General features: G+C 34.4%; 1 pseudogene; it reads left to right on the forward strand.

Moving 5' to 3' along the window:
- The first annotated feature begins 1,829 nt into the window (after positions 1-1,829).
- LOC114405135 lies at positions 1,830-18,522 on the forward strand (annotated as a pseudogene).
- The last annotated feature ends 960 nt before the right edge of the window (positions 18,523-19,482 follow it).

The raw sequence follows: 19,482 nt of genomic DNA on the forward strand, positions 1-19,482 counted from the left end.
TAATAGAGTACACTCAATTGGATAAATAAAACTTTTCTTTGAGTTTGTGCCTTTATATATTTTAGTCATCTTGTTTGTATCATGTGCATGACATCATTGATAATTTTTCCATAATTTTTGTAATATGGATTGCAAAGCTAAATACATATAAAACATTTTCTCTTATTTTGACTTCTAAGCTCTAATCACTTTTCTCTTGTCTCTCGCTATAATTATAATGTATATATTCTTATTTTTACTTGAGCTGAAATCCTTTACTTAATTGGTATCCTTAATTCCTTTATCCAAACTATATCATAAAAAAAATATGCAATAAAAAATAATTAGGAGTCTAAATGAATCAAGTGGAACCAAACACTTGAAGTTTAAACTTGTGAAAAAAAAATATGTTTCTTGAACATAAATTAGAGCATCCTCTTTTTTTTTTGTAATTATTAGAAGAGAGGAATAAGTGCATGCTAGGAATGAGATGAGTGAGAAAAAGGTAGAGAGAGAAGGGGTGGTGAGAGGCGGGGAGTGTGAGGGTGGGGAAGGCTGAGTAATGATGAAAAATCATAGCAGGATTATGTGGAAGGAAAAGCATGGTAAGGAGGCAAATTTGACATATTTCTTCTTCTCTAACTTTCTAGAAGATCATGACAAGGAAAATATGTGTAGAAGCAGATAACACAAGAAAGGAGGTTGAATTATGATTTTAGAAATTGAAAAACCTTTTAAAGACTAAAATCATGTTTTGTCGTTTGATGCAGATAAAACCAAAACACTTAGACAAGTTTTGATTTAGACTTTATCAGACGATGGGGAAAACAATTTTCTTTGAAAAACAAAAAGAGATATAAGATCTAAAAATCAATTCAAACTATTTTCCAATTAAACAACAAGAAAGCACACAAAGAATTTATATTAGTTCGTCTCAACCCTGAGACTATGTCTAGTTTTTTGCAACCACTAAGTTTCCACCAACTTATCAAAGTTAAAAGTATTGTTCACTGTTACTTTTGCTTCTTACACTTGCAAGCTCTATCCTTAGCTTGACTTAAACCCCAATACTCTTTGTCCTACCAAGCCGTCTGGCTCTAAACTAATCAACAAGATTTTTTTGGAAGTTTGTTCATTTACTAAAGTAGGATAGTCTAACAGACAAATATATCACTTAACACTTTTAGTCTTTTCTCTCAAGGTATACAAGGTATTTTGAGAGCTTAATATCTTTATAAGAATATACAGAAAGCTTTATAGTAAAGAATGAAAGAATGATTCATGTCTTGTTTCTTCAAAGTTTTTTCTACATATAGCTTCATCTCCAAGTATCTATTGTCTCACGACAGTTGGATTTTTCATTGTGATATTTGTTTGAAGTCTTGAGTTCGTTGAAGTATTTAATGCTTGAATTAAATGCACATCACTTCTTCATATAAAGTCCATGCTCATAGGTTAGCATGCCTTGTACTTTAATACGGAAGTCACTTATTTCATCCTAGCAGGTCTGCAATGACAAAGCGCCCCTTTTGATGAGGATCAACGTCTTCTAGATTGTGGACATCATTTATTCTTCATAGGACTTTGATATATCCTAGGAGAATGTTTTCTGCATGAATGAATCTCAGATACAGAGTATAAATGAAAGTCTTAAATGAACTACTTAAATGTTACATCAGATTGTCTGAAAACTTCAGACACACAAATACAGATCATGATTTGATTGCGCATCAGACATAACTTTTATCATTTTTAATTATTTTCATCTAATCAAAATAATTAAGAGTCATAATTTGTCTTTAAGACATAAATTTATTTTGACTTAACAATATGATAAATATTTTTAAACTATGGGTGGATGCAAAGGAGGTGTTTATCTCTTGGAGAAGAACAAAGTTGGGGTTGAGATACGAGTTTGTCCACTTCCAAGGAGTTGAGAATCCATATCACATGGAAAGACAACTAGATAGTATTGTTATTGAAAATAGGAAGTTACACATCAATATACCGAGGTTTGGGAATAATCCAATCCCTGCTCAAACTGTTGAGCAACACTGAGTTAGCCATCAAACCCAACAAAAGAAGGATAATAAGCCAAAAAAGATGCCATGGAATCAAATGAGAAGGCCTAGACTCTCTTATGCGAAATCATTGCAATATCAAGGATGTAATGTGACCAAAGTGTGGCAAAGGAAGGAGTCACAGAGGATGAAGGATAATAGCTAGAAGGGCTGGGAGTTCAACATGGAAGAAATAAACCTTTCTTGGCTGAAGAAATGTATGGTGGGGAAGGTACACAATGCAAGTGGGTTCATGGATATTCAAGAGCCATTTTTTTATGAAGGGTTACAATACTATAAAGGTTCAGTACATAGGTGATAACATAGTTTTTCTTTCAGGAGAAAATGAGGATATTCTTGAAGATATATTCGAGGGAGAAACGAGTGGCTGGAAACCATGTTTGAACCTATAACATTATGGAATCCTTAGAAGAGTTGGGACCACAAAATTGCCTCGGTTCGATGCTATGGGTTACCTTTTCATCTTTGGATTGAAGAATGTTTCACTAAGGTCGTGATTTTGTATGTATCATTGCTACATATAGATGTTGAGACAATGTCTATGACTTGTTTGCATTATGCGAGGTTAACGACTAAAGTTCCTCTAACCACTTGCATCTCTTTTAAGTACAAAGTGCGCATTAATGGTAGCATTTTCACGATCAGAATAAAAGAGGAAGCTTCACTTTCAATGGATAAATGATGTAAATGTCTCCATGATGATCAGGAAGGTGTTGATGAAGCTTCCTCTACTGCAAGTTCGGAGCAAGAAGTAGATGATGTCTCGACATCAATGGAAAAAAGAAACAATGGGCATTGGGATGCAAATGGTGAAGGCGACAGTTGGGATTCTCCTATGGGAATTGTAAGTAGGTTTGCAAGGTTGTGACCTAGACAAACCCTGTCAGAATAGCTCAACCATGCCTTCTACTACAATACAAGAGCTATTTAATGCAAAAAAGGGACATTACCAAGGTAGTCAAAGACAATATGAAGGTTGGGGAATGCGTAAAGACTTTGGTGGATGACCCAATGGAGCATATACATAAAACATGAATGATTGAAAACATGGAGAATTTGAATAACGGGTGGCAGGAGGATTAGGTGTTAGAAAACCAGGTAGACTTGAAGGATGATCTAGAAGAAAGGAATACAAGAGTAGGGCCTTCCCATTATAAGGAGGATGGAATTAGGAACTTTATGGTTAGAGAGTAAGGAAGCTTGATTAATGATGGAATTAGGAACTTCATGTATAGATGTTCCTCCATTTAAGGATGTCCAAAGTGGCTTGGTGGGCGTATCCAACAGTTCTAAAAAAAACAACAATGCTTATCAAAAACCTAGATATCACTGGAGATGCGATAAAAAGAAGATGACTTTCAAAAGCCTTTTGAAGAGCTTTGAGACAATAGAGGAGAAAAAAAGGGGGAAGAAGATTATCTTAAAGGTGACATAAAAATCTTTATGGAAAGGGTGGATCTCTTTCTAGAAAAATGTTGAAGGTAAATGTAGAGGGGTATGTAGTGAAAGGGTGATTGTTATCAAGCCAAGGAAGTCAAAATTGGGAGCATTTCTGGGAACAAAATATGAATGTTGTTCCTTACAAAGGAATAAATTTCATAAAAGAAAAGAGCTTCACAAAGGGTTGGAATAGAGGGAGAGTTTTTATCGATGTTCCTAATCATCAAAGACCAAGAAAACAATATGGATTAGCAACTAGATACAGGAGGCATCCAAGCTAATAACCATTGGTACTTATTTGGGGGTGATCTTCGAGGAGGCTAACACTGAGCCAATTGGTTGTTTGGTGAGAATGGAGCACAAAGATAACTCAAAAGCGGCTAAAGATAAGAAATCAGCTGGGAAGGACAAACAATTAAGTTGTCTATGAAGGTAATGAGTTACAATGTAAGGGGGTTAGGGTGTAAGGTGGAGAGGAGGCTACTATAGAAGCTTATACAGAAGGAACAACCAAACCTAATTTGCTTGTAGGAAACCAAAATGCAAGATATTGATGATATTTTTTGTGCAACGACCTAGGGTAACCATTTGGTGGATTGGAAGGCTTTTCCTGCATTAAATTTTGTATGAGGCCTTCTCTATCTATGGGGGAAAGGCTTACTGGATGTTTCTGAGGTATTTTCTGATGTTTGGTACCTCAGAGTTAAATGATTATGGAATGATGATTTAGAATCTATTTTTATTGTCAATGTTTACTTTTCATGCAACTTTGAAGAAAAAAGGTTTTTGTGGGATAAATCGAGGAAGGTGAGATAGTATATGGCTTGTAAGCTATGGTGTGTGGACGACAATTTCAATGTGGTCAGAAATCTAGAGGAAAGACATGGTACTAGCATACCTTCTTTGCTAGATCATTTACAGGTAAGGGAATTTAATCATTTTATCGATGATATGGAACTTATTGATGTGCCAATAGTTGGTAGGAAGTTTACATGGTTTAGTGTGGGTGGAAAGGCAAGCAACATAATTGATATATGCTTAGTTTGTTTGCGGTGGCTAGCCAGGTGGCCCATGCGACATAGTATGTTCTTAAACGCAGCTTGTTCGATCACCATCCTTTGATCCTTAAGCATATTCATCAAGACTGGGGGTCCAAGTCCTTTCGGGTCATAAATACCTAGTTTTCCCATCCAGTGTTTCTAACTTTTGTTAAAGAATAGTACAATAGTTTCTATGTTGACGGGTGGGCAACATATGTTATTACGGAGAAATTCAAGATGCTTAAGAAAAGCTAAGGAGTTGGAATGTTGAAGTCTTTGACAACTTAGATGCAAAAAGGAGTAAGTTGGTAAAACAAATTGGTAACTTAGATGAGAAAGATAAGAGAGGGCATTATCAATTTAGGAGGTTCAACAAAAAGGAAAACATATAGAAGAATTTTGGGTGATTTCTAAGGGATATAAGTCCTTGATGCATAAAAAATAAAAATCTTGTGGTTGAAAGATGGTGACTCTAATTCAAGATTTTTTCACACTATGGTCAATTGGATTAAGAGAACTAGTTCCATGAAAGGAATTATAGTTGAGGGCAATGGGTGGAAGAACCAAAGGTAGTAAAGCTGGAAATTAAGAAGTACTTTGATGGTAGGTTTAAGAAGGAGGGGGGTCCACCAATGAGGTTATATGAAGTGCAGTTTAGACATTTGAATAAGCAGGACAACACTATGGTTATTTCTTCTTTTTCAAAGGAAGAAGTGAAAGGCACAATATGGGAGTGTGTTGGAAGTAAATGCCTAGGTCCAGATTGGTTCAATTTCCACTTCATAAAGAAGTGTTGGGGGATGATTAACGATGATATCACGGAGGTTATGCATGATTTTTACTCTCGCGAGGTTCCTCCAAAAGGTATTACTGCTTTTTTTATCCCTTATCCTTAAAAATGACAACCCTCAGTCCCTTGGAGAGTACAAACCTATATCTCTTGTGGGAAGCTTATACAAAATCATTGCCAAAGTTATGTTAATTAGGTTGAGGTGTATTCCGCACAAAGTCATTGATGAATCTTAGTCAACTTTTCTAGGATGGAGGAACATGTTGGATGATGTGGTGGTAGCGAATGAAGTCATTTAGGATGATAAAGTAAATAATAGCCCATGCATTATTTTTGAAGTAGATTTTGAAAAGGCATATGATTTCGTGAGATGCAACTTTCTGTACCGCATGCTTCAAAGGTTAGGCTTCTTCGAGTGTTGGATTCATTGGATCAAAGCTTGCTTGGAAACTTCCTCAATGTCGGTTTTGATTAATGGTAGTCCCACACAGGAGTTAAAAAATCAGAGGGGGTTGAGAAGGGGGACCCCTTAGCACAGTGTTATTTCTTATTGTGGTGGAAGGCTTGAGCGGCCTGGTGAGGGAAGCAATGATTAAAGGAATGTTTAAAGGATACAAGGTGGGCAATGAGAACCTTAAAGTTTCATTTTTAGAGTTTGCAGATGATGAATTATTTTTAGGGGGTTTCAAATGGTCAAAACATGTTGACCCTTAAGGCGATGCTGAGGTTTTTTGAAATGGTGTCTAGGTTAAAAATGAATTTTCACAAAATCAAAATGGTTGGGATTGAAACTTCAAACTCATGGGTGAGTAGGTTCACAAAGTCCTTAATTGTCAAATCATGACAATCCCATTTACCTACTTGGGCATGTCGGTTGCTGCAAATTATAAGTTATGAGGGACTTAGAGGCCAATGGTGGAAAAATTGAAGAGAAAGTTAGCTTCCTGGAGCCACAAGTATTTGTCCTTTGGTAGGAGAATCTGTTTAGTGAATTTTGTTCTCTCCTCTCCCCCTCTATTTTCTTATCTTTTTTCAAGGTACCTGTGAAGGAAGTGAAGGAAATAACTAGTCTTCAACGTAATATGCTTTGTGGGAGGAAAAAAAAGCTCTGATGGGTTAGCTGGGATGATATATGTAAATTGAAAAGTGATGGAGGTCTTGGTGTCAAGGAGGTGAACAAGTTTAATAAGGCACTGCTAGCTAAATGGATGTGGAAGTTTTTATTGGAAAAACGAGCGTTGCGGGTAAGGATTATCAAGGGAAAAGCAAGACCAGTAGAGAATGTCTTATAAAATCATTCTACTTTTAGGTGGTGGTCTGATATTTGTAAGGTATGTTCTTATAGGGATGAGGAATAATGATTCTAGAAACATGTTAAAAGGGAGCTTGGTAAGGTTGATGAGGTATTGTTCTAGAAAGATTGATGAATGGTAGATCAAAGTTTAGTGAGCAAGTATCCAAGGTTGTTTATGACATCTTAGTAGCAAGAGAGCATGGTAAGGGATGTAGGGAGTTGGTTCAATGGGGTATGGAGTTGGGTCTTTTGATGAGAAGGGAATTTTTTGTTTGGGAGAGGATCTTATTGGATAAATTCTTGGGTGATATCAATGCCTTAAAGTAGAAATTGTCACAAGAAGATTCATGGAGCTGGAAGAACAATATTTTTACTGTTAAGGATGCCTATTTGGAGTTGATTAATCCAACAATAAGAGCCAATATAGAATTATTTAAGGCTATTTGGTCCACTCCAATAGCATCAAATATAGTAGCTCTTGTTTGGAAGATGTCTTTAAACAAGCTACCAACTAAGGACAAGTTAATTAGAAAAAGGATCCAGCTTAGTAATAATGATAACAACTACATGTTTTTCCATCAAGTAAAGGAGTCAATCCTGCATCTCTTCTTTAGTAGTAAATTCTCGTCTTGAGTTTGGAATTCATGCTTCAAGTGGCCGGAGGTTCTTTCAGCTATGCAGGATCAGGTGGAGGCTAATTTTGGGCAACATGGTGGTTGGGTAATTGGGAAGAAACAAAAAAGGGTGTGGTGGGTGATTTGGTTTGTGATGTTATGGTTTGTGTGGACTCATCAGAATGACATTTTGTTTAACAATGTAGATTTTGATTTAGAGAAAATAGTGGATTCGATTCGATTAAAGAGAGATCATGGCAGCAACGAAAAACTAGAATGAAACTATTTCAATTTTCTTTCTAGGATTGGTCTAACATCCTTAATATTATATTGAAATTTAAAACTATGCCTTGACATTGGGTGTTTTGTTTATGTTGGTAGGTCCATTATGTTGGTAGTTTTACATTGAATAGATAGTGTTAATCTATATATTGTTATTCTAGTGAAATGCCTTTTGGGACATGCAGATTTGGGTCTGTGTATAAGATAACATATATACATTTTCTGGTTAGGCTAAGGACGTTTTTTAGTGGCTTAAGTTTATTAATTATACTTTATAGTCCCGAGGCTGTTTCCTGGTTTTTTTTTGCAAATCTACATTTGGTTTTGCATCCTTGGTGCCATCTTATGTGCGTGTGTGTGGGTGTGTGTGGGTGGGTGGGTGTGTGTGCGTGCTATTGTCTTTAGCTGACAAAAAAATTGCACGCTAGGATGGAACAATTTCAAATTTATGGTAATTTTAAGAAGGGAGAGAAAGTCGATTAAGAAATTGGTATCTTATTATGCTTAATTGGAATGCTTGTTTGAGGAAATAATTTTGCTTGAATGAATCTTCTTTTCTCCTTTATTTCAACTTTCAACTGGGAATGAAAGTGATTTTAATATGGTTAATTAGATAATTTGTGTGTGGAAAAAGTTAAATTGGGATTTGTGGTGGTTAATTTATATGGTTGTCTTTTGAAGAAAAAAAGGTTGAGACTTGAGACTATGTGAGATAGAGTATTTCTTCCGCAAAAGTGTTGTGCAAAAGTTAACATCTTTTTTACGTGTGAAAACTTCCCCTTTCCTTCTGAGAAATAGTCATATATAATGTGTAACTTATTATGAAATATAGTGGCCATAATCAACATTTTTCTTGCAATTGAATCATATCTTTGTGTGAGAATAAATGGTTCGTGGTGAATGGAGTTGTCATGTACCTAATTGATGAGAATCCTAAAACTGCCCAAATACAGGAACTTATGACCAAGGGTAGGACCAAACAGTTAGAGAATACTAGACAAGGCCTAAGTGGAGAAGGACGAAGGCCTAGAGGCACTCCCAAGAATCTTGATTGCTGAAGGCCCAAACTAATTTGAAGGTCCATATCCAATATTTTCTATTTGTAATTATAATTAAATAAATTGGTGGCTAAATCCTATGCCTTTTCAGCTGCACCAATTTTAGTTAATTTAGCAATTTAATGCTACATTATATGTATTCAACTCATTTTGAAGGAAGAGACTTTTTGGCATTTTTCAGAAAATACCTTGTGTATTCGTGAGAGCTTCTCTTTGGGTTCCTTGTCAAACCAATTCTGGACTTATCAAGGTTGAACTCTTGTGGCGTCTACCCCTAACTTATCTTCCATCTCTGGAAGTGGTGTCATTCAATTTCGTGAACAGTACCAAGCGATCTGTCCCTAATAAGGATCACATCATCGTTGGGTTGTGTGCGTACAAGACAAGTTCGTGGTTTTTGCTTTATGCACCTTATTTATTCTTCATCCACCCTATAGGACACAATAAAAAAAACCAAATGGACTAATATGTCTTTTATTAGTCTTATACTCAGTGGACACCCCACTTTCCCGGACAACCCTATGATGAGATCATGGATTCTGACAAAGAAGTGCTCGCGAAGCTCAATTCTCAAATTGGCCTATAAGACGTGCAAGACTACAAAAAAGAGTGGAGTCTTTAGCTTCCATGATGGAGCAAACAATAATGAGTTGGGTTACATTGCTAAGCAATTAAGGAACTTAAAGAAAAAGGTAATGAAGTGTTCATACTTGGGTAGAATAACTATTTTGGGTTGGAATTGAAGTATTTTGGAAGAAGACCAAAGGACAAATATGAAGGAGTGCATAGAGCATATTTTTATATAAATTGTTGAATTCATATCTCTAGTTTTAATTATGACAAACCATTAGCAATGCAAATTTAAAGGATAATGAAATTAAGTGATGGTTAACATTCTACTTAAGTGTTTCAATAATTATTACTTTGAGAAACAAAAATATTCTTTCATTCCGAGGTACTTAAAATGATGCTTAGAAAGGTTTAGAGAACTACTGTCAGAGTTTAGAACTCAGAAAAATTCTTGAAGTCCATTAGAATGACGAAGTCTACTTCCTTTTGAATACTTAGTTCTTAGAAAAATTCTCAACACCAAGGCCTTACATAGAAGAAAGGATACATGAAGAGTATCATGGTTCAGAATGAAGCTATACAAAGGCAACATCATAATGATGAAAATCAAGACTACTATGAGCTTCAAAAGATCATAATAGTTCAGAAAGACTCAAAATGCATCACTTAAACAAAATAACTAGGCAGTTTGAGTAGTTCTTCACTTTGCCACAATCATTGTGGGCACTTCATAAAGGAAGAACTGACTGCATCAGAAGATGCATAACAATGAGAAGCACTGATGAAAAGCATTAGATTGAAGGACTGAAGAAAGCAACTCAGCCTAACCATGGACAAAAACACCAACATCAAACTTTTACAAAAGTCTTTATAAAGTTGTCAAGCTTTAGAACGATTGAAGTTGTGAATAAGTGTTAAAAAAGATATGAAGCTACACTACATTAGAATGAAATATCAATTTGAACTTCATCAAGAGAGTTCAATAAGGTATATACTTAATATCAGCAAACATCAAAATGATATTCCGATGATTTTTCAGAATGCCCTTCAAAAAGGTTCCTCAAAATTGCAACCTCAGAAAGGTTCCCTACAATGGTTTAGTCAGCTATCACATAATGACATCTTGAAAGTGAAACTGCTTGCTCTAGAAGTGTGTCAATTATGTGGAGCCTACTCAAACGGTCTGCTTGGGAGTTTTTTAAGGCACTTTTAAAGGCTATGAAAAATGAAGTTAAAGCATTCCATTTCTGCAACATCTTGAACAAATTCTCCATGTGAGAAATTTGTGTTCTAGATTTAACCCTCTTTGTGAAAGTGACCCACTTCTATATTGGGCTCAATAACTTGTAGTAGTCTTAATTAAAACTGTGAAAACATATTCCTTAGTAGAATCCCTCTTGTGAGGAGAAGATCTGTTCTATGTGCACTAACATCACATACCTTTTTTTTTTGTAAAGCCCATAAGTGTCTAGCAAGAGTGAAATTCAATGGTATAGATGGTCTAGCAAAGGCTAGGTTTGAAGTCTAGTGGGGAACTAGCAAAGTTGTGAAATCTAATGGTTACTAGTCCAGCCGTGAATTGATTGTGTTAGTGAAAATCTCATCTTGAAGGGTAAGGACTAAAAGTAACCCAAAGTTCGGGTGAACCAGTATAAAAATATCTATGTGCACTCTTCTTTTCTACTTTTCTTATTTTTCTTTGCACAAATTTGAAAACAGGTTTTGTTCATAAACACTAAATATGTTATTTTACATCTAAACAACATAATTGATATTGGTTTATCAAGAGGTTTTTATTGAAGAACTATCCTTGAAACAAAAAGCTTTAAAGAATTGTTTTTTCAATATTGCTTGCATTTTCATTCTGAGTTGTTTGAATGTTCATTATAAGCTTAGAACAATTTTTGTGTTCTGAACTTCTTCATTCTGAACTATCTTCAAAAACCTTTGGTCTTCAAAGGAAAATAAAAGTGTTAAAAAATCCAATTCAACCCCATTCTTGATATTTTTGTCACTCCATAAACATGAAGCTTTAATTACTTTTAGTGGAACACTTTGTTTTTATTGTCATTTAGTGCATTTTGTTGTTTTACTAGCCCTCTAAGTCTGTCCACTACACTTGGCTTTTCTCCATATCTATGCGATGGAGGAGCTTCATCCTCCTAGCAAACTCTGACAGAGGGAGGAGGGGCAATCTAGTGGTGACATTAATTTCCTAGAAAAAACATTAAATGACAATCATAAGGCAAACAAGGACAATTATGATTTTATGGCATCTGTTTTTAGGAATTCAAAATTCCAATCTCCTACAATTAAGCAACTAGTTACATCTCCTATTATTGCCTATACAAAGTGGGAGTCAAAAGAGGGACAATGACAATCATGGGCTCATAATTAGTGATAAAAAAGAAGGTTGACATCTAATGCAATCAACAAGGATTTGAACATGAATTGAAAAGTCATTGATGAGCCAATCAATATGGATTTGAACGTGAATGCAAAAGGTATTGATGAGCCAATGCAAGAATCCAACAACAATGAGCCACACCCTTTTTCCTTTTTTAATGGTAGGCCTGAGTAGTCAGGCCTGCCAGGGACAATGAGCATCATCAGTTGGAACTGTCAATGTCTGGGCAACCTAAGCACAGTTCCAGTTCTCTAGGACCTTGTCCGGTCATATCATGTTGATGTGATTTTCTTGTGTGATACCTTGGTTCATACAATACATATTGAAGAAATAAAAACTTTACTTGGTTTTGATTCATGTTTTGTAGTGGATGCTAATGGCAGAAGTGGAGGTTTAGCTCCACTATAGAGGAAACCATTCAACTGTCATATTTCCAACTTCTCCCCTAATTTTATAAATGTCTGGATCCATCTTGATAATCAACCTTTTTGGAGACTAATTGGCTTTTATGGTTTTCCAAGCAAAAACCAAAGAAAGGACTCTTGGAACCTCTTGCAAACTTTGGTTCATGACTCTTCTCTCCCTTGGTGCATTCTCGGAGACTTCCATGACCTATCATTTAATGACTAAAAGATTGGTCTTGTAGATAATCCAAACTAGCTTCTCAACAAATTAAGGAGGCTCTCTCTGATTGTAGCCTTCATGACATTCCCATGGAAGAACATCAATATACATGGGCAAAGAGATGTAATGAGGGCAATGCAATTAAAGAAAAACTATACCACGGTTTGGCTATTGGGGGCTGGTTTGACCTATTTCCCAACTTCAAGATGATTAATGGTGTGCTCTCTAAATATGATTACTCCTCTATCATCATCACATTTGATGCCTTGAAAGGGAATTTTTTCTGAAAGCCTTTCAAGTTTGAAAATTCATGGCTTTTGGAGCTTAACTTAAATAACATCAAAATTGGCTGGGACAAATCTCTTCAAGGAGACTTCTTATCTAAAATCAATCTTTACTCTGCTAAAATTAACACGTGGGGAAGGCACATAAGAAGGAATTACTCTGATCAAATAGAAGCTTGCCGCAAGAAACTTGACCAGTTGCGCCAATCTACTAATCCCGAGGATGCCATCCATTACCAGCACACCAATACCAAACTCGGTAAGCTGATTGCCTAAGAAGACTCCTACTAGAGACAAAGGGCCAAAATTCTCTGGTTGAAGGATGGTGACACAAATTCAAAATTCTTTCATGCCTCTGCCAATGCAAGAAAGAAAAAATTCCATTTCCTCCTTGAACCTAGAAGATGGTACCACTATTTATGACTAAAAGGGCATATATGATATTGTTGTTTCTTATTTTAATAAGTTATTCCAATCTGAGAACAACTGTAATGATTTCCTCCATGTTAGCAATAAAATTCCCACATGTGTTTACAATTATGACAATGACTCTCTAATAGCTTCTTTTACTATGGAAGAATTCAAATGCACTCTTTTTGAAATGATTTGTAATAGATCTCCAGGACTAGATGGCCTAAATCCTGCTTTCTTCAAAAAAATTAAGACATCTTTGTGGGCTAAAACTATTCCAAGCTGGAGTCACCTAGCTTGAATCTGGATACCTCCCACCCCAGGTAAGCAAAACCCCTATTGTCCTAATCCCCAAGAAAAACAACCCATCCACCATGAAAGACTTTAGACTTATCTCCCTCTACAATGGCATCAACAAAATTATTTCCAAAGTCCTTGCCAATAGACTTAAACCCATCCTTCCCAAATGCATCTCCCAAAAACAATCAGGTTTTATAAAAAACCAGACTATCCTGGATAATGTCCGTTTATCCTCAAAAGTCATCCACCATATGAGATGTAAGAATAAGGGTAAGTCATGAGAGATTGAACTCAAAATTGATATATCCAAAGCCTTTTATCGTGTTGAGTGGACTTATCTTCTGAGTGTCTTAAGGAAAACAGGCTTCCATGACAAATAGATTTCTTAGGTATATATGTGTCTTCAATGTGTTAATCTCTCTATGGTGGTTAACGGGAATCTTGTTAGCTATATTTCTCTAGGGAGAGGACTAAGACAAGGTGATCCACTGTCACCCTATATATTCATTTTGTGCACAGGTGTTTCACCTTTTCTAAAGAATAATGAGGTGAAAGGAGATATTCATGGAGTGAAGGTGTGTAGAGGGGTTGCTCCCTTCTCACATGTCTTATTTGTTGATGCTTGTTTTCTTTTTTTCAAGTTAAGTGACAATGAGATTACCATTATAAAGGAGATCCTTGACAAGTATGGTGAGGTTTCAGGCCAAACCATCAATTACTAGAAATTTGAAATTTTCTTTAGCTTAAATATTCAACATCCACAAAGGAAAAATCATTTCTTCTTTTCTGGGTGTTTATGAAATCATTGGATCCAACAAATATCTGGGACTCCCATCCATCACAGGCAAGAGGAAAAGGTTTTTTCAATTGTATCATAGATTGCATTTGGAACTAATAAACCATTGGATGAGTAAGCATCTTTCTAAGGCAAGTAAAGAAATTCTTGTTACATCAGTTGCACAATCTATTCCTACCTTTTGCATGAGTGTTTATTTGCTTCATTCTACACTTGAAGATGAACGGCAGAGAATGTTGAATTCTTTTTTGTGGGGTTCAAACAATTAACAAAGAAAAGGCATTAATTGGCTCAATTGGGATAAAATATCCATGAAAAAAGAAAATGGAGGAATGGGATTCAGACAATTGCATGCTTTTAATCTAGCAATGCTAGGGAAGCATGGTTGGTGTTTGATGTCCAACCAAGATACTATGGTAGGAAAAGCTTTCAAAGGCAAATATTTTCCACCAGTGGATTTGTTAGGAGCTCAGTTAAGACACAATCCAAGCTTTATATGACATAGTATCCATGCTTCACGGTTAGTGGTGAAAGAAGGCTTGCAATGGAGAATTGGGGATGGAAACTCTATCAATGTTTGGACTCAACCTTGGCTCAAAAATTCAGAAAATCATTTCGTGACCTCCAATACCAACAGTGGGAAAATGGACTTATGTGTTGGTGACCTTATTGATCATAATTTGTGTGCTTGGAAGAATAATGAAGTGAATATCAATTTCCATTAGATTGATGTTCAACAAATTCAATCCCTTCCTATTCTCAATTTAGAGGTTAATGATAAACTTATTTGGAAATTTACATCAAATGGTGATTACTTTGTTCGTAGTTCCTATCATAACATAATGGAGAACATGTTGGATAACTCCAACTTAAAAGCTAAAGGAAATTGGATGCTTCTATGGAAATTATGTGTTCCTCACAATATCAAACACTTCCTTTGGAGATTGCTATGAGGCTACCTTCCCACCAGATTTAATCTTTGCAAGAAGCATGTCCTTTGTCCTTGTGTTTGTGTGTTATGTGAACCAAATATAGAAAACGAATGACATCTTTTATTGAGTTGTGATGTTGCTAAAGAAATCTGGTCAACAACAAATGTATGACACTTGATTGATAATTGTTGGACCATCAAGGATAACTTCCAAGACTTCATGTTTCAGTTACTGCAGGATTCCAATCAAGGATAACAAATGTATGTCAAATAATAGTCTTTCTTTGAACAAATCATTATTCATATAAAAATACTTTATAATTGTTACATATTTATCATCACATGTATGTTATTATTTGATCAAATTGCGTCTTCCTTTGGGCCCAACACAATTCGCATAAATAATCCCATACAAATATCTATGTTATTTTAATCAAATCAATTTTCACAATAAGAATTATTTTGACAATATATTGTGTAAATCAATTTAATTAAAAAATTACCAAACACACTAATAAATGGGAAGAATTCGTAACTACTAAATTTGCAACCAATCATGATAATAATAAATATAAAAATATTAATCACGTCAAGTAAATATTGTATCCTTAAATTATATTTAACACTATCATTGATTTATACTTAAATTATGACAAATAAATATCACATCCGTAAATAATGTTATCATGCTATATCAAATTTATTATAACATCACCGATTCATGTATCAAGGAAGTGCAAGACACTGATTCATCCAAAAAAAAAGACCATGTACGTAACATCAAGACAATGACATTCAAGGATTTTCAATGACACATAATGCTTTATATAGAAAAACTTGAATCCTAACAATCAAACAATGAAGACCTGCTTTGATACTACTTGTTGGAATATCTTTAATCTTTATTCTTTATGCGGAAGCTAAAAAAATTCACAGGTCTATAATCTAGGCCAATTAATCAAAAGTCCTAGGATCTACAACATGTTTGATTATCAAGGATTAAATAAAATACTTAGATCTATGGTTGGTTTCTAATCAAAGTGTTCTTCATATTTGTTGTAAGATCTTTGCGACTATATATTTATCATGATCATGAATAATGATATTATTGTTCTTCCTCAATCAGAGTCTCTTTATTTCTTAATGGGACATTCGTTAACTCTTTAGATGAGAAGAATAAAAATTATGTGTAAAAATTTGGTATATTGGAAACCATAATCTTCTTATAACGTGTTAACCTAATATGATTCTCATTATCCTCTAATGGACCAACATTAACATCTGCTCATTTAATTTCATATAATCTCATTTACTTGTCTAACGAGCTAACTTAATTTGACCATATAAAATAAAACTTACTAATAATAAATAATTAATATAATTATCTTATAATATTAATCCACATTAATAATTGGAATAAAAATTCCAACAAGACACTGGAGCCAAAAGAGAATTCTATTCAAGAGATAGATCAAAGTCCTTTCTGTATAATAGCAATTTTGATCTATATGACTCACAGCCAGCACTCAATTGGAGGGACACTTTTAGGTGTTGGTTGTATGCCCAAACCAGAAGAATTTCATATAGCATGCAGTACCTATATGATTCTCATTATCCTCTAATGGACTAACATTAACATCTGCTCATTTAATTTCATATAATCTCATTTACTTGTCTAACGAGCTCACTTAATTTGACCATATAAAATAAAACCTACTAATAATAAATAATTAATATAATTATATATATATATATATCTTTAATTATTTGTAACACTTTTCTATAACACTTACTTGCCAATAGAAGTAAATATTTTTGCTTCTTAGTTGCTGACGTTTTGTTGATTGGGCATGTGCTTGTCTAGATTTTAAGGAAATATGTTCACCTTATAAAAATTGTCTAGACGTAATTATTTTGCTTAGTAAGAGCATGCATGGCTGGGACTCTTTTTGTATTTCATGTAAAAATTAGGGTTGTGCATGATACGGTTTTTTCATAAAATTGAATTAAACTTAATCGAATCATCATTTTCATAAAGTGGTTCAGTTCGGGATTCAGTTCAAACCGAACCACTCCCATAAAGTGGTTGGATTATGTTTTTCCTTAAAACAGATCCAATTTTTTTTTTAGTTTGGTTTGGTTTTGTTCTTAACACCCATACACGGTTTAATTTTTTCAAATAACTGAACTGTTTGCACCGAACCATTTTCATAAAATAGGTTTGGTTTAGGTTTTGCTCAAAATGGTTCAGTTTTTATGGTTGGCTTCATATCTGTTTTGGAAATGTATGTTAACCCGTGACTTGTGTTCATACTCCATTTCCACATAATGTAAAATCAAAGTTAAAGAGATGAAGCTTGGAAAATCAAACTACTATAAAAGCTAACTGACAAATTGAAAAGGTCTAACATTGAATTTTCACTATAAACTACTATGTCTAACTAAAAATTGTTTGTTCTTGCAGAGATATACTGCTGGAACATGGGAAACACAGTGAAATTGGGGACTTTACTGTTTGAGTTGTTATCAGAAGCTCTTGGTCTGAATTCAAACTATCTAAAAGACATGGAATGTGCGGAGGGACTTTTTGCAGTTTGCCATTACTACCCTTCATGTCCTGAACCAGAATTGACTATAGGAACAGCCATGCACACTGACAATGATTTCTTCACAGTGCTTCTTCGGAACCATATTGGTGGCCTCTAAGTAAAATATGATGACAAGTGGATTGATATACCCCTGTGCCTGGTGCTTTTGTCATTAACATAGGTGATCTTTTGCAGGCAAGTTTTCTATTTCTCTTTTGTTATGTGATTATTTACTCTAACTTTTATTAGTTTATGGTGAATATAGCTACATTTTCTAAGCAAGACGTGAAAAGATAACAATTAGATAAATATTAGGAATATACTCTCTTAACCTTTGACTAGTTGAAATTTATTAAAAAAAAAAAAATTGTGAATCCCACATCCTAGTTTGCAAACCTCTTGTGATTTTATTGTTTTCAATAAGAAAGAATGTGTTGCTAGCACTCATCTAAAAATTAACTTAAAACAAATTATTATGGCACGACAATTATGAAGTGAACAAATAATAATATGATTTCACCTTCTTGTGCTAGGAATGCAAGGTATGAAATAGTTTGCATTTTGCCATTTTCTCATTAAAATTGAGTGATAGAGTTAGATCATGTCATTTGATCCATGTAGTTGATCACCCACCGAGTGAGACATGATTGTTTTTATCTATTGTTATTTGCATGAACATTATTAGATGTAAATCATAGCTAATGTTTGCTTGTTTGAATTATAGCTTATAACAAGTGATAGATTCAAGAGTGTTGAACACAGAGTACTTGCAAATCATGTTGGTCCAAGAATATCGATTGCAAGCTTTTTTCGCCCTCGTGGAAAAGCAGCCTTAAAGGTTTATGAACCTATAAAGGAACTATTATCTGAAGACAATCCTCCCAAATACAGGGAAACTACATTTGCTGACTATGAAGCATACTATGTTGCAAAAGGACGACTGGATGGTACTAGTGCTCACATTACAAGATTTGAATTTGGAAAAAGAAGGATTAGTGTAAAAATAAATTACTCTGATTGGCATGAAACATGACTTCATGCATGATTAGGCAGAGTAAAAGTTGTGTGTAGTATGTTTTATGAGTTTATGACTTTGTCAAATTCCCGAACATTGCCTTTTACCTCACTGCATTATAGTCCTTCTAACTTCAAAAAATATGTAATATGATTTGCGACTTGCCAAGTTGTGTACCAATGCAACAGGGAAAAGTTAAACTTGCTAAATAAACTTGTGGTAGTTTTCAGTAACGTTTGTAGGAAATTCTTTATTCCTTTTAGTCAACTCTTGTTTTAATTTTTTTATTTCTAATAATGTAAACAAGCTATGAAATGGTCATCTTAATTGCATATCACAATGAATAGGATTTTGGTGTAATTATAAAGTACTGTCACGACCAAAATCAAGACCAGTGAGTAACCAAAACAAATTCATGATCATGAATGATTACTAGTTTTATTTAAATTGGGAAAAAAATAGCCCTGGAAAGATTAGTCTACAAAGTAAAACCAAATTTATGTTATTATAATGCAAAACCAAGGTTGATTGGCTGCATAATGACCTCATTGTGATTTAAAAGAAAGTTTAATAAAAAAACATTAGTTATATCATGACTAATTACACATGATTTGCCACCTCTCTCCATGCTTGACCGAGATCCACATCAAGAGTTTAGCCACTTCAACTTTCTTATTTGCCAACACTTACTCAAATAGCATGTTCACATAAAGATATTAGGGTTTTGTTTGATAAAATTATTCAGGGTCTAACAATAAGTGAGACCTAAAATAAATTTTAAAAAAATTCACTTTAAATGTGTTGAACTTTTTTTACTAACATATGTGGTCTTTTAATCCACATGAGACACTTTTTATTTTACAAATATTAATAGAAAATATTTTTTTACTAGTGGGCCTAAAACTTTCCTAAAACTTAAGTTTTAGTTGTTTTATTTTTAAGTCGATCTTGAAATTAATTGAAAATTGAAAAATTAGT

The sequence above is a fragment of the Glycine soja genome, chromosome 3, assembly GCF_004193775.1.
Source record: "Glycine soja cultivar W05 chromosome 3, ASM419377v2, whole genome shotgun sequence".
NCBI classification, from domain to species: Eukaryota; Viridiplantae; Streptophyta; class Magnoliopsida; order Fabales; family Fabaceae; genus Glycine; species Glycine soja.